Consider the following 15,321-nt stretch of genomic DNA (forward strand, 5'->3'; position numbering starts at 1 on the left):
ATATTTGAAAAAATTTTAAACTAACGGAGATAATAAAAATAATAATCACAATAATAATGGACTCTAGGTAGCTTAGGTGATTATTGTTAGGCCGACTTTCCTCAATTATATTTTGAGATATAATATATGTTTCTGATATAAATAGGAATACATGCGTGAGCGATATTTCATGATGCTCTTTTATTTATCAGTTTCAAACTAAACCATTTGTGAAGTAAACTTGTCTGGTCTAGACGCCTAAATGTTAGGCATTTTTCAAACTAAGATAGAAAAAATTAAAATCATTTTTTTATAAAATTTTTATTGACATTTAAAGAGTATACAAAAAAGAATAAAATAAAACAAAAATTTGTCGAATTACAGGCCGGTAGAGTGGGAGCTGCTAAAAAAACTGGTGCTTCCTGGTTGACATGATTCCAACCCTTGTAGTGACCTAAAACAAACGAATTGAAAAAATTCTTCATTAATAAAGATGTCGCTATCGGATTGAGCTTTGAGAAAACAAAATTCACAAAATGGCGTCGACTTGAAAATAATTTGTTTTACTCAATTTTTTTAGTTTTTCGAAATTTTTAAAAATACTTAAAATTAAAATTTTCCCAAATCCGAGGCAGGTGCGATAGAGAGATGTGTAGCAAAGACTTTTTATAAATTTCAAAGAAATCGGTTAAGTCGAATTTCGATATCATGTCAACCCCCTCAAAAAAGATAGTTTCGAGAAAAACACGTTTAAAGTTTCGTCGTTCGCTAAAGCGGTTAAGTTGCTACGACACTAAAACGGCTATAACTTCGAATATAATTTGAATTTTTAAAAAGCTTTTTAGTGAAATATTTTTGAAGGCATAAACTTTGAAAATATGCAAAAAAAAATTTTTAAATTTCTACACCAGAATACCTCCTTAAATCATTAATTAATTTCCGTGCAACAAGAACAAAAACATGCTAATACAAGTACTTATGTACTTCTATACATATTTTCGTTATATTAATTGATAATATTGTCTTTTTTTGTACTTTACGATAGGATCAAAGTGCGTATCAAAGGCGTGACTCAAAAAATCTGCTAATGCTGTTCTTTTTTATAGATTTTGGTATAAATAACTCGAGCTCGTTGAATTTTGATAGGCAATTGGCTCTCTCATTTATAAATACATTAGCGATAGGCGCTATATATAACATATGGACAACTTCTTTGAATTGTTTACGTAATATAAAAAGAAATTCTTGGCATACTGGTAACGGTGAAAGCGATTTTGTTATCAAATATGCTATTCTTGTTATTCGTGTGTGTGTTTAGGTCGCATGCCTTATGTAACCTTTATTTGTTTTTGCTCGGGTATACGTTTCAGTATCTCACTTCTAATTCAAACACCGAAATTTTACACTTTCAAAAAAATAAATAAATAAAAATAATATTTTGATGTGTTTTTGTTGTATATTTTTATTTACACACACAAACTAAGATGTTTACTTGTATACGTCATTAAAATATTAATGGTTATTTTAAAATATATTTTAGTGATATTATTATTTGGATTATGCCCACAAGCCAAGTAAATTTCCATTAAAGTTTATTTCCTGCTCTTAGTATTATGTTGTTTACTCTGTTATATTATTTTGATATAAACAAGCGTAGCGTTTAGTGAAATTAAAAAAAAAAAGAATAAAACACAATTATTTTAGTTCTAAAACCGAAATTTATTTAAATTGATATTTTAATTACTTACTAACTATGTTACTAAGTATGTGAATTTTAAACAGTTATAAAAAAAAAAAAATTGTTGATATATAAAGCTATTCATTTTTTTTTATTTATGATCTATTTATTTATATGGAAAAACATAAAAATTAGTCGAGATATATAGTTTCTCGTTAGCATTATTTTTTTTTAATTATTATTTATTTATGAAATAAACAACATTTGTTTATCGAAATTACTAAAATAAAATTATTATTAAATGTTCCAACAAATAGCTTTCATTATACTCGAGAATACGCGGATAAAGTACTGTTTAAAAAAAAATTGGGTCACAATTTTCTAGAGCGTTTTTGAAAGTCTTTGGAGCAGTGCTTTTCAGCATTCAAATTTTGAGACCCATGAAGGGTTTGAAATAATGGTATCTTTCAAATATGAGAGTATTAATATTTGGTGCCACAGGTTCTTTTGTATTGGATATTGCTATTTTTAATATTGAAGTATGATTTTAGGCGTCAGATACAGCATTTTGAATAACGCAAGTTTTGATAGGAAAAAGAGGAAATAAATGGGAAATTTGTGTGTTAGTGAATTTTTTGATGCCAAGAAATTACTTTATAAGTATTTTCCGATCTCTACGCTGTACGAAGAAACTATTTGTAAGATATTTGTAATTCACAAAATGATGGCCGAAAATTAAGCTTAATCAATACAGCTGACACTCTAAAAATATCCACGAACCGTATTGGACATATCATGCGTGTTACGCAAATGCTTTGAAAAAGCAAGTGTCGCTTTAGCTCTCAATTGGCTTATGCACAATGTCTCAATTCAGTGAAAATGTACGCTAAATGGAATTTGCTTCCGCATTGTATTCTCCAGATCAGGATCCTACTTTTTTTAGCATGAAAAAGCTTCATTTAATATCCTTTAGTCGTTCAAATTCGACCTAAATCTGGTATGCCAGTTTGCTTGCCAACACCAGTGGTATGCTTACATGACAGATCCGTATGTAACAATGCAGAAATCTTTAAAAATTAATGATACATAAAGAAATTACCGTAGCTGCTTCCAAATACGATACTGATAGCATGATGAAACTTTTATACGCCAGTTGGTGCAACCCTCAACGATCTTTTGTACAAAACAAACCCAGCCCCAAATCTTCCAACAGACGACAATACAACTAAAACAATCATACCTCCGTAAAAGCGTACCTATTTTTAATTAAGGTCACAGCAATCAGCCTTTAACTAATATTTCAAGGCGCGGATATGAAACGCTATAACTTCCACTTCGTAAAACTGAAACTGAATCGCCCCTCCATTCAAGAGATGACGGGATCGGAGCAATATCAACTTAATAGTTACAATTTTTTATTAATAGAATAAGATCAGGCCGCAATGAGCAAAATAAGGTCTACCTAATTATCAATAAAATGCCTTATACCATTTTAACAGTAGATTTTCATGGTTGTGAACTCAACAACACAATTTTTGAATTAGCCTCTCATACACATAATCTTCATGAAGTTTTCTCTAGCAGCATTATTGGGCATACAAGTACTTTGCTTCCACTACAAGCATAATCATTAAAATACATAGGGTAGATTTTATTATAATTCTTTCATTCATTTATTCATCGTCAAATAATTACAGTGATTGGTGTTAGGTTGTTTATTAATTAAATTGTATTCATTTCAATTTACGCATTTATTTCCTTCCTTCATACACATTAAATTAATAGAGTTCATTTTTTCCCTTTTTTCAGCAGCTTTCATTTACTGTTACTTATTGCTGCTGTCTGCACATAACCAATGTACGAAGTTGTTGTTATATTTAGTTTAAATCTAAGCAACACTGCTATTATTTTTCGCTAAACCAAAAGACATACCATACATACACATACAAGTACATAAAGGGAAATAAAGGCGACAAAAACAATTGGTTTTTTTATATATTTATGTATTTATTACTTCACCACAACTAATCAACTTATAAAACTACATATACAATATGTCGTCAACTGCAATTCACTAAATATTTTACATTAACTAAAATTAAGCGAAGAAAAATATATGTGAAAACAAACTAAGCAACTAGGGTGAAGGGGGAGAGTCGATTCAAAAACATACTTATATAATGCTAGAAAATTACATAAAATGTGCAGCGCCGAAAAGTAGACAATGCAAGTGGTTAATTATTGTTTCTTTTTCGCATTGTTGTTGCCTATTTTTCAGGCTTACCGTTGCTCTAATGCATTAAGTCGATAACAAAACCGTTGTACACATGCCAAAGTTGCGGCAACACGTACTCCCCCGTCAGTGCGCACCTTTTTGAAGCTTTTGATTATCTGTTATATTTGTTTTTGTTATTTTTTTTTTAACTTTGCTAGGCCTAACTCTGTCACACTGCCATTCGATAAACAAGTTGCAATTTTTCAAAATGTATATTTTTTATTAATAATTAATTACGAGTTACTTCAAAATTAACTAAAAATCGACTTCTACTTCAACAATAAAATTGCAGATTTACGGCGTTTCTGCTAAGTTTTTGTTTTTGCTTGTTTGTTTTGTTACGTTTTCCAATTGATTTACAGCATAAAACAAGGAAGAAGGGTAATTAATATTAATATTATTATCATAGTTTGAGGGAAGAAACTAAATAACGCTTAAAGTAAAAAAAAAAAATTAAGGAGTAAACTCAAATAAAATCATACTGGAAAAGCAACAAAAGGTAGTATGGGTTTTAATTGTTTTTTTTTTGGATTTTTTTTTTGTATAGAACGAACCGTGGTGAGATAGTAGATAATCTTATATTGCTAGGTCAGTTAAAATATAACTTTTATCGCTTTCGCCCACTCATCTATGTATTATCATTATATATATATATATGTAGGTAATATGTATATTTTATTAAATTAAATTAATCCATTTGCATTTACTCTCATTTATGATTACTCTTACATCTTCAGCTTCGATCTTCCATTTATTTATAGTTTTTTGTTGTTTTTTCTTTCTTTATATTTAATATTTACTTATTTTTTCCTTTCGTTTACCGTTTATTTTACTGCACTATACACTAAGTTTTTTGTTTTAGTTTTTAATTAAAATATGTTGTTTACTCCTGCACGCAATTTTTAATAGTAAACTAGGTAAAAGTATTTTTTTTTGTTGTTTTATGATTTTTTTCATTTTTTTTTTTGTTTGTTTGCAATTTTCTCTTTTCTTATTTTTTACTTGTTACTTGTTTTTAGCTCATTTTCTGTCTCGCTTGTGTTGGTAATAATAATAATATAATGTAATAGTAATAGTATTAATAATAATTAATATTTTGTTTTTGCTATTTGCTTCGTTTGTATTTACTTTTTTTGCTGTAATTGAAATTAGTATTAATAAAGTTCTATAGTTTTCTTATTGTTTGGTTTGCCAAGTGTGGGTGTGTTGTTTGTTTTCTAGATAAATTTAATTTTCTTTTTGTTGTGATAACTGTATGAATTTTGAAATATATAGTAGCTTAAACGCTAAACGCAGCCAAAAAGCAAACCAGCTTCCTTCCTTCCGGTGAACATGTGTACGCTCGTGAGTCGCATGGGGGCGTGGTTGGTCTGTACATATGCGCAATGTGTTGTTGCTGTGCTATGTTTTGCAGAGTTGCCGCTGCCTTGGAAAGTGCTTGAAGATAGTTTTGTGAGTTACATCTTCGTAGACGCCGTCATCATCACTGCTGCTCAGGTTTGCGGCGGCTGGAAGTGCGCCGAGTTGATCGTGCGCTGTGCTGCCGCTACACTGTTCGCTTTGAATCCGAAGCGCTGCGAGATATAGTCATATTAATAGAGGTGTTCGCTCCAAGCAAGCGCTTCTTCTGCACTACACTGCCTCAGCTGCTTGCGGTGATTTACCATGCGTTGAGTGGTTGGAGCGTGTATACACTGCCGTAGCGGCACACGCCCGCACTGCTGGCCAAATATTAGACGCCTGCTTTCAAGTATTCACTTTATTTGGCGGTGCATTATGCAAGTTTGTCAGTATGTTCCAGCATACATTCGTCGTATTTGGCGTTGGGCGAGCGCGCTGATGGCATTGCAGTTGGGATAGGCGTTGCAACTATATGCCGTTTACGTTGGCAAGTTTAGAATTTGCCCCGTGTGTTGGTGGTACTTGTCTCATTCTCGACATATTTATATAAATATATGTGTATGTAAGTTTCTGCGTGTGCCTGTGTATCTTTATGAAGTGTAGCTCTTCTTTTGTTTTTTGTTTTTCAATTTTCGCTCTACTCTTTGCGCTATAAACTATACTTTCTTAACTGAGTTCTTTTATGTTTTCTTTTCGGTATTTTGTTTTCATTTCATTTGTAGTGTTGTTTATATTAATTATTATTATATATATATAGTTATTAATTATATTATCATTATTATTTATATTTAATTTTTATGTATATATTTAATATTTATATTTATATATATATATATTTATATTATAAAGTTGATGGCACAAAAGTTCAAATTTTTTGTATTTTTTCGCCAACTACCACAGGATTATTGCGTCGAATTTCTTGGGCCCCATGTTCCCGATAGTTAAATGTGCAGTCGTGTTTGTCGCTGTATCTGTGTACAGCGCAGTAGAGTCCACCACATCGGCACTGAAAACCTGCAAATGAAAGATTTAGGTTATAAAGAAATTTAAAATAAAAAATTTGTATATGGCAAGAATGAGGTGTAAATAAATTAAATGAAGAAGAGGTAAGATATGCAAGCGGCTAGCAAGGCACACTCATTTAGATACTAAATATATTCTCCTCAAATTAGTGATATAAAGCTTATAGGTGCCTCTATTTTCAAACAACAAGGAGAGAATCTCATAAAAGCACCTATCACCTTTAATTGTATGCCACACGCTCGCATATTTGTCCTTACTACATCAATATTTTCCTTTCCACTTTTTTTCTTTCTTTCATAATTCGCTTCTCACCTGTAAGACCAACTTTCTTGCGACATTCAGCGCAACGGTTCTTTTTCTTTTTTGCATCTTTGTCTTCCTCCTTGTCTTTATCATCTTCGGCTGTTTGGGAGGATGTTGATGGACCGGCAACGGCAGCAGCTTCGGTGCTAGTCTTAGCTGCGCTTTCTTCGTTTATTTTCTGCAAGCAAAAGTATAACACATAAATTGAAAATTGACTACATTGTCATAACAATTAATATCACATAATTATAAAAAAAAATTATATACAGATATATATATATGTATATATTAAAATGCAACCTGCATTCACTGATACGATAAGGTGAAATCAATAAGTTTAAAACTGCCGCTTATTCTTGGTATACATAGAACTATTTAAAATACTAGGGTATATGAGTATAGAGTACATGCTGTTCAATGATCTTCCTTTACGAGCGAATATATATCTATTTATTTTTCTGTATGCCTGTATATACATAGAAGAGAAGAAGCATTGTACATTTTAGGTGGCCAACAGCCAAAATTCCTTTGCTCGAATGCCAATTTTATTTGTTAATATTGAGACGAAGCAGAAATTGTGCCCTGCTACTTGGTGCTGCAGCCTAGGCGAGTGCAGTGCCCGTGAAATTTAATCAAACACTCGAACATATACTAGCAGCGAGTTGCATACTTATTCAGGTGACTTTTATGTAATCTCATTGCTTTTTTATTCAGAAATCGCGGAAGTTTAGGGGCAGGCAACAAAGCATTAAATAAATACTGTAGAGTATAAAAAATAACAACTAAAGATATTTACATAAAACTATTACGACAATACTTTCAAAAAATAAATTAAACTAATAAAATTAAAACCTGAAAATACGCTAACTTCGGTGCACCGAAACTAAAATACTTAACAAATAAAAAATTGTGCATACAGGAACTTGATTTCGATCGGTCAATATGGCAACTATATGCTATAAAAAATTTGAGAGATAGGTTGTAGCATTGTATTGGACAATACTGTATTCCGAATTTCGTGAAGATATCTTGTCAAATAAGAAGATCTTCTATACAAGAACTTGATGTTGATCATTCAGTTTGTGTGGCAGCTATGTGCTATAGTGACCCAATATCAGTTTCCGACAAATGAGCAGCTTCTTGAGGAAAAAAGCACGTGTGCAAAATTTTAGAGCAATATCTCAAAAACTGAGGGACTAGTAGTATATACGCACAGAGGGATATGACTAAATGTACTCAGCTCGCTACGTTATTCGATTATATATATATTTTATAGGATCTCTGGGTATAAAAATATTATATATGGTATATATAAAAATAACTTCAATGTTATGGAAGACAGCTTAATAAGTTTAAAAGATATTTATTTTAAATAAAAAAAATTATTTAAATATAATAAAACATCATAACTGATATTAAGAAGTCATATTTAGTGTGCTAATCAAAAATTAGCCTACACTTAGGAGCAGACATATGCTATGTTTTCTAAAGCCATGAAAAATGTTGATTTTACGTTTTTTTCACTAACTTTAGGATTAGACTTTTAATATGTAACATTAAAAAGAAAGGAAATCCAAATAAAAAAATTTCATACTTTGAGGATTCGCTTGAACTCATCCATGACACACTCAGTCCACATATAAGTTTGAAGTCAACTTTTTTATGGGATGGTTCAGAGACCAATGTGCATAATATACAAAAAAAAAACATAAAAAAGAACAAAATTCTTAGCAAGATTACTACAAATAACCCTTTAAAATGATTTTATAGATCAAAAGTTTCCAATATATAAGAATTAAAACTTCTCTCTAAAACCAAAAGTATTAAAAATTAACCAAACTTTAACTATTTTTATACAAAATTCTAAAGTAGCAAATAAATAGTTAGATATGTAAGGGCAAATGAGAAACCAATAGTTCTTGGCACATGTATGTGTTTATATAAATCGTGAGCAATTGCATAACATTTTGTAACTTAACGTTGCAATATGTTTGATAAAAAAATGAGGAAATAAATAGGACAACGCAAAACCATTTGCAGAGTATAGGGTAGGAAATGCAGACGAAACACCGTTCAAATTCAAGAGTGCGCGACATTTGTAATAAACATTCTAATCAAGAAGCTAATTGGTAAGACATTTACCCCTTTTTTAGACGAATTATTATTACTAGTTGAGGGAGCCGTATTAATGGGTTCGGCGATTGGCACAACCATCGGCGCTATTAATGAATTTTGCAACTCCTCAGCTGCAGGTGCACTACCACCGCCACCAACAACACCACTACCGTTGGCAATGTTGTCCACATCGGCTGCAACTACGTTAGTGACCACTGCATTACTAGCTGCTGCATCATTTTCTGTTGCTGCTGCTGCTGGCGCTTCTTCATTGCTTGCATTCTTCTGCTTGGCATTATGCGCTTCTTTGACCATAGCCACCGTTATATTGTTGCTAGTAGTGGGTATATTATCAAAAAATTTCAAATTATTCCCAGTAAACATTTCAGCACCATCATAAACTTTGGTGGTGTGTGCATTAAGCGCCGATTTATCGTTTACAGGACTAAAGCGACGCACGGGTGGTACATTCACCGAACCCGATTCGACAATGCCAGCACCGGATGCCACATGCTTCGTACCGCCACTGTGGCGGCGCTTGAGCAAACGTTTGCCGCTGCTACGTCTTTTACTAGCGCCCTGCACATTTTCGTTGGAGCTTGTAGGTGCATTCGAACAATCTGCTGAGGGCTCATTTGGTGTGGGCACCGGTGCGTTCGGTGTCTCTGGTTGTTTGGTCGCGAATTGCTGTTGCAATTTGGACAACTCGGCCGCTTCGAATTCAGCTTGCGCGCCTTGCGGTACTTTCTTTAGTTTCGTAGTGACTTTATTCGTGCCTGCTTTACGTTTTACCACCGCAACATGCTTCACTTTCAATATCGACTTGGACTTTTCCACAGTGGGCAGCTGGCTACCAATCGTGTCTTTGCTGTTCGCAGTATTGGTTTGTGACTTGGTTTTGGCAGTTGTAAGACGTATTTTCGATTTGGTGTTTGGTGAACTGAAATTTACATGACGTTTTCGTTTCGTGGTTGTTGTTGTTTGGCGTTTGATGTCGTCGCCGCTTGCAGAGCGTAATTTTCTAGTGTCTTGTGAAATACAAGTAACAAAGGAAAGGTATATGAAACAATATGCAATTGGTTAGCTTTATTAGTTTGTGCTCACGATTTCGGCGTGCACCGCGCAAGGTAGTGGTGGCCGCAGTTGCCGTAGTTGAGGTGGTTGGCAGTGCAACGGTGGCATCGGATGCGGCTGTAGCCGCCGACGACGTTGCAAAGTTATTAGCAATTTTATCATCTTGTTGCTGTTGTTGTTGCTGTTGCTTACGTATACGCTCATTGGCGTCTGTGGTGGCTGTTGTGGCCGCACTGGGTGCAGTCTTCATTTTAGCGGCGGACATAGTTTTCGCTTTCGTTGGCTTGATTTTGAAAGGATTTACTTAACTAGTGGTGCAATTGGAAATTAGCAAATGCGTTGGGCGTCGAAAAAGCGGTGCCGAAAAATTTGCGTTAGTTTTTAAATTAAACGAATTTTGTTGAATGTAAATTTTCATCATTAAAAAGGCATTTTATACAACCCGCACTACCACTTCGGCCACTTTAGAAAATTTAATAGACATGTGTCGGATTTCGATTGTTGTGTTTTAGTATTTACTTATTATTTTTAAAAATATAGATAATTTTTTAAATTTTTTGAAGTTTTTTGAAAATTTACTTAACAAACGATTTAAATTTCAGAGAAAAGGTTTGTTTTATTCAAATTTTCAATTTAACGCAAGCACAAGTGCGATATCGCAAGGGATGGGTTATTTTTTTTTTAATTATAAGAAAATTCGTTTTCAAATTTACAGTCTTCTCTGCTTCAGCGGTAATATTTTGGTGTATTTACCATCAGAATTGCTACTATGGGTCTATTTAAGTTTTTATAACCTGAATACATCCCAAGTTGGCCGCGGAGTTTGTAACATCCAAAAGGAAACGTCGGGAATTTACGATGACATGGATTATTTTCCAAAGCAACGGTACAATCTTTGAAAAAAATGGATTAATCGACCCAATATGTATAGCATATGGCTGCCATACAATCTGACCGAACCAAATTTAGTTCTTGTATGGAATTTTTTTCTTGTTTATTATATAACCTGCCTTTATTACAAGCAATTGCTGCTCTTAAAATATATTAACCCACTACCGTGGCTTCTCACTCACCTCTTTTATTTCATTATGCTGCAGCTGTAAACTTTGCACTGTCGGCTGTGCTGTATTGGTTATTGTGATGGCTGGACTGAATGTGGGACTTGGCTGAGGGCTTGGAACTGATACAGGTGTGCTGCTAACAGGTGGTTGTTGCTTTTTTCTCAAAGAATCCTGTGTAGAACAGAGAATAACAAAATTAATAACACTTCGTGAGGACAAAATTCAATCATATAAGGAATATCGACTATCAAGTCAAGAGCGATACTCACCTTATAGCACACTGAGCAGAGACCATCGGTGGCTGGATTGCCGTAGAAACCGCAACCGGAGCGGCACATAGGTTGCATTGGATTGGATTCACGTTCCATTGTTTGTTTTGTGGTTGTTGTTTGTTCCTGTACTTTAGTTGATTTGCTTAGTTAGTAGTGTAGTTGTATTGATTTATTAACTGCTTTGTTTTTTTGTTTTTTTTTTTTGTTGTACGCGCTTCAGCAACGACTTTGCTAACTTTGCCTACGCCTTTTTATGAATTTATCACTACTTCTTAGCACCGCTCGCTCAATAATTAGGCTGTTTGTTGCAATCACGGGGCTTTATTGCCGATTATTGTAATTTAATGTTGTTATTGTATTTGGTTTATGCGTTGTTGACGTTTAAGAAATTTAGAGAACAGTGAAGTTTAATAACAGTTTATTCTTTGTAACACAACTCGTTGATAGAAGAACACCGAAGAAGATTTGCAAATAACTGTTGGCTTTCAATTTCAATTTAAGCTAATAGCAAATTCAATACAAAAAAAATACGTGTGAGTGAGAGTTCCGCTGTTTCAAAAAAATCCAATAACAACAACACACGCTGACTCTGCTCGCTCGTTTTAGATGCTGCAAAATAAAGTAAAGAAACGCACAAAATTAGTACAAGCGCTTATTAGCAGCAAATTGTTTAGAAATATTATTATTTTCATACACACTCACCAGGCACTGGCACCACAATTAAAGAATTTATTTGATTTGTGTTTTTCTTTTTGAAGATTCAGTTTCAAGTGCTATACTTTATGAACTGATTGTCCAGTTGTAGCTGGTTGTATGCCTGTTTTTCTTGCTGTCGTTGTTGTTGTTGTTGTGCGCATACAATTGCACTTGCAATTGCGGAGAACTAAGATTTAATAAGAGCAGTAAGTAAGTAAGTAAGTGAAAAAGCAACTGTTTTGTTGCTAGCTATTGGTTGTTGTATTTGGCGGTGGTGTTGGTGACAGTTGACCGGTGACTGGCACACAGTGTCGCCTTGTTGATTTGACTCTACTTTCGTTTATTACTCCTCGCACGCCGATAGCCGCTGATGCTGCCGCTATTACCACTCTGGCTCAGCTTTGATAAACTCACTCGTTTTCGCTATTGCCCAGTTATTTATTCTTAACGCTGAAGCCGCCGCCGCTGCTGCTGCTACTGCTGCTATTGTTGTTGTTGGGGCGTGAACTTTTAATGCTCAATAGAACTGTAATTGAAGAAAATAAGAGAAATTATTAATTTTATGTGTGTATTTGGAGCATAAAATTTTTATTTTATGTTTAATATTTCTCAAAAATGTGCAAATAATACAAATATATGCGCTTATATGATTACTTGCGCGTTTAAGTGATGCATGTGTAATATGAGACGCCGGATCAACTTGTGAGAAAAATAATCGTGTGTGTAATTTTCAAAGTTATTACTCATAGAAAATTGCAAATTGTTTTGGAATGCGCCTGGCAGCACTGGCTGGTGTGCATTGAAAGCTTTCGAAAGTAGAAAATCATGATATTTAAAGGAAAAACTAATAATATGTGACTAACGGCTAAGTGAGCGAAACTAAATATCAAATTAATACAGGAAAATTGCAAATATACAATCATCGACTATCATCGAATATATAAATTATTAGAAAAAAAAATTTAGTCAGTCATCAGCAGTGACTATTATTTGGTGTGCTGCTTGTAGGCAACTGGTGAATTTTTACACACAATGATATCATAATTCTTTAATTGTAGTTTTTTCATAAATAAATTTTTTTAAATTGTAATTGTTGTTGTTGTTTTAAAAATTGGGGTTCGTTGCGGTTACTTAGACCCGACTGTCGTGGAAACGATTTAATTGTTGCAGTTGTAGATTGCTTTAAAAACATGAATTTATAATAATAAAAAAAACTACTTTCGTCCACGCAAATATTTAAAATATTTAAATATTTCAGCAAAGAAAGAAAGTAATATGGAATAAAAGAATTAATTTAATCATATATGAAGAACATCGAATTATTTCTTGAACCGTATCGTATAGTAATTACACTTTAATTAAATTTTATAATTTTGAAATTTTTGTAATTCATTTGCAGCAGTTTTTCATATTTAATTTGAAATATTGACTGTTGTCTTTTCTTTTTTACTATTTTTTGTTACTAATATTAATTTTAATTTTTATTCTTTAAAAACTTATTTTAATTCTTTATTTTATCAATTTAAATAAAAGTTTTCTTTCCATCTTTCGTATTGTTTCGTATTATTTAAATCTTCAAGCTTGATAATATTGAAATTTTAGAAATTAGTTTTTGTATTTTTGACGAAACTATTTATAATTGTTATATAACTTTAGAAACTAATTTATTTATTTGATATCATATTTATTTATTTCCTTACTATTATTTATGTTTTGCAAATTAAGTCCACATTTTAATATATATTTTAGTAACCAGACGAATACTTATTTTTTCTTTCCGCAACATCACAGACGCACTTTTATCTATTTTAATTACTTATTGAATTAATTAAAAAATTTTATTTAATATTTTTAATAAATATGCCCAATTTGTAATAAATATTTTACTGCATTTTTCACTTCTATTTGCATTGTTAATTTTTTGCATTCTCATCAGCAGTCGCCATTAGAAATCAGGGCACACAATAGAGACTCGAATCAAATACATACACAAACATACACATGTTTTTGCGAAAAATATTGCAAATAGTAAATCGCAACAACAAAAAGAAGTTAACAATATTGCAACAGCTGCGCGCCAACATAAAAAATGCAACAAAAAAATTACACTAATGACAACCACAACAAAAACAAACACACTACGGCAAAAAAGAAGCACTAACAATCACAATTGTTTTTGTTTTACAACTGATACAACAAACAAAGTGGGCGCTGTTATAATAATTGTCAAGCAAATGTTTTTCAAGGCTGTAGCTGGACCAGAAGTCAGCGGCAAATCTGGAGTCGCGTTCAAAACAAAATAAAACCGTGAAGAATGAAGTAAAGCGCGGAGGAGAGACGAACATTTATCGAATTCTTACATTTGTTGCAAAATAATGGCGAATTCGTGTGGTTGCGACGATTGCGATCGCTACTGAGAAGCTCCAAGCACCAACCATCGAACAAACTGGCACCCAGTCTAATATACTTGTATATGTATATATGTATGTGTGAACACAGCGTTCGTCCAGCACAGCAGCCAAGCTCACAACTGACGCACCAAGATAGCAACTGAACCGGATTGAGCTGTGAACAGAAACTCTAGCTGGCGGTGCTAAACACACACATACACACATAAGTGCATATGTGTGTATGCATGTATGTATGTATGTATACCATATATTATTGTAAACGTACACAAGTGACTGCAAACGCTGCTGATAAAACCTCTGCGGGAGCAATTTTTGTACTGTAGTGGAAGTTTTGCTGTTATTTATCGAGTTTTTGTCATATTATTGTTGCTGTTTTTTATGAATGTTTAGTGTTGCTGTCATTTTGCTGTTTATGTTATGCTAATATAAGTTTACTCATTTATGTAAGTATATAAGTACATATACATACATATATATATAAACTGATACTTGTTAGTCTTCTTCTTTTTAATCTGCCTCAAGCCTGGAAGAGTGAGTGATTTCCTCCTCCCAGCACTCGAACTTGTATTCTTTGTTGTTGTCTAGACTTTGAGGGGTGTAATGTTTGTTGTCATAGCAGAGAGCACAGGTAAACAATTGCATATGCAGCATGTGTTTATGTTTGCTCGTAACTCTGAGCCTGTGTGTGTTTGAGTGTGCGTTTTTTAAACGTCTTGCCTAACGGTGTTAATTGTTGACAAGAATGAAAATGTGCTCTTTTTGGCAATGTCTGTTGGTATGTTTTACATTGTTTCTTTGTTATGGTTTTTCTATGAAGACGATTTCACCACGAATTTTCAAGCTGAGTTGAACTTGAACGAGGCAACAAATACAAGTCGTGACTGGAGAAGCACTATTTCGGAGTGAAATCGGAGACACTACAAAATATATACATACATACACACATTAGGTCTTTCCTAGAGACAGCTGATTTGTCGAAACCGTCGATATCGGACCACTATAACATATACTATGTATACAACTACACTGGCAT

The 15,321-nt window shown here is 33.1% G+C and overlaps 2 long non-coding RNA genes across 5 annotated transcripts in view; one reads left to right on the top strand and one right to left on the bottom strand.

Moving 5' to 3' along the window:
* Positions 1-3,302: 3,302 nt before the first annotated feature.
* drn (doctor no) overlaps positions 3,303-15,321 on the bottom strand; it is a 41,871-nt gene continuing 29,852 nt past the window's right edge. Inside the window, exons 1-6 of one of the 4 annotated variants that reach the window (XR_004976203.2) lie at positions 14,238-14,256; positions 11,884-12,403; positions 11,179-11,790; positions 10,922-11,080; positions 6,669-6,837; positions 3,303-6,347 (exon numbers count right to left, since the gene is read on the bottom strand). This is a non-coding gene — a long non-coding RNA (doctor no). Of the gene's footprint in view, positions 6,348-6,668; positions 6,838-8,801; positions 9,803-9,878; positions 10,448-10,921; positions 11,081-11,178; positions 11,791-11,883; positions 12,404-14,237; positions 14,257-15,321 lie in introns of those variants that run through there. The other 3 variants (XR_004976200.2, XR_004976193.2, XR_004976192.2) reach the window with 3 other exon arrangements.
* On the top strand, positions 14,337-15,136 carry LOC118680631 (uncharacterized). Its single transcript, XR_011394957.1, has 2 exons — positions 14,337-14,518; positions 15,106-15,136. It is a non-coding gene; the product is annotated as an uncharacterized lncRNA (long non-coding RNA).

Source organism: Bactrocera oleae, chromosome 2 (assembly GCF_042242935.1).
Source record: "Bactrocera oleae isolate idBacOlea1 chromosome 2, idBacOlea1, whole genome shotgun sequence".
NCBI classification, from domain to species: Eukaryota; Metazoa; Arthropoda; class Insecta; order Diptera; family Tephritidae; genus Bactrocera; species Bactrocera oleae.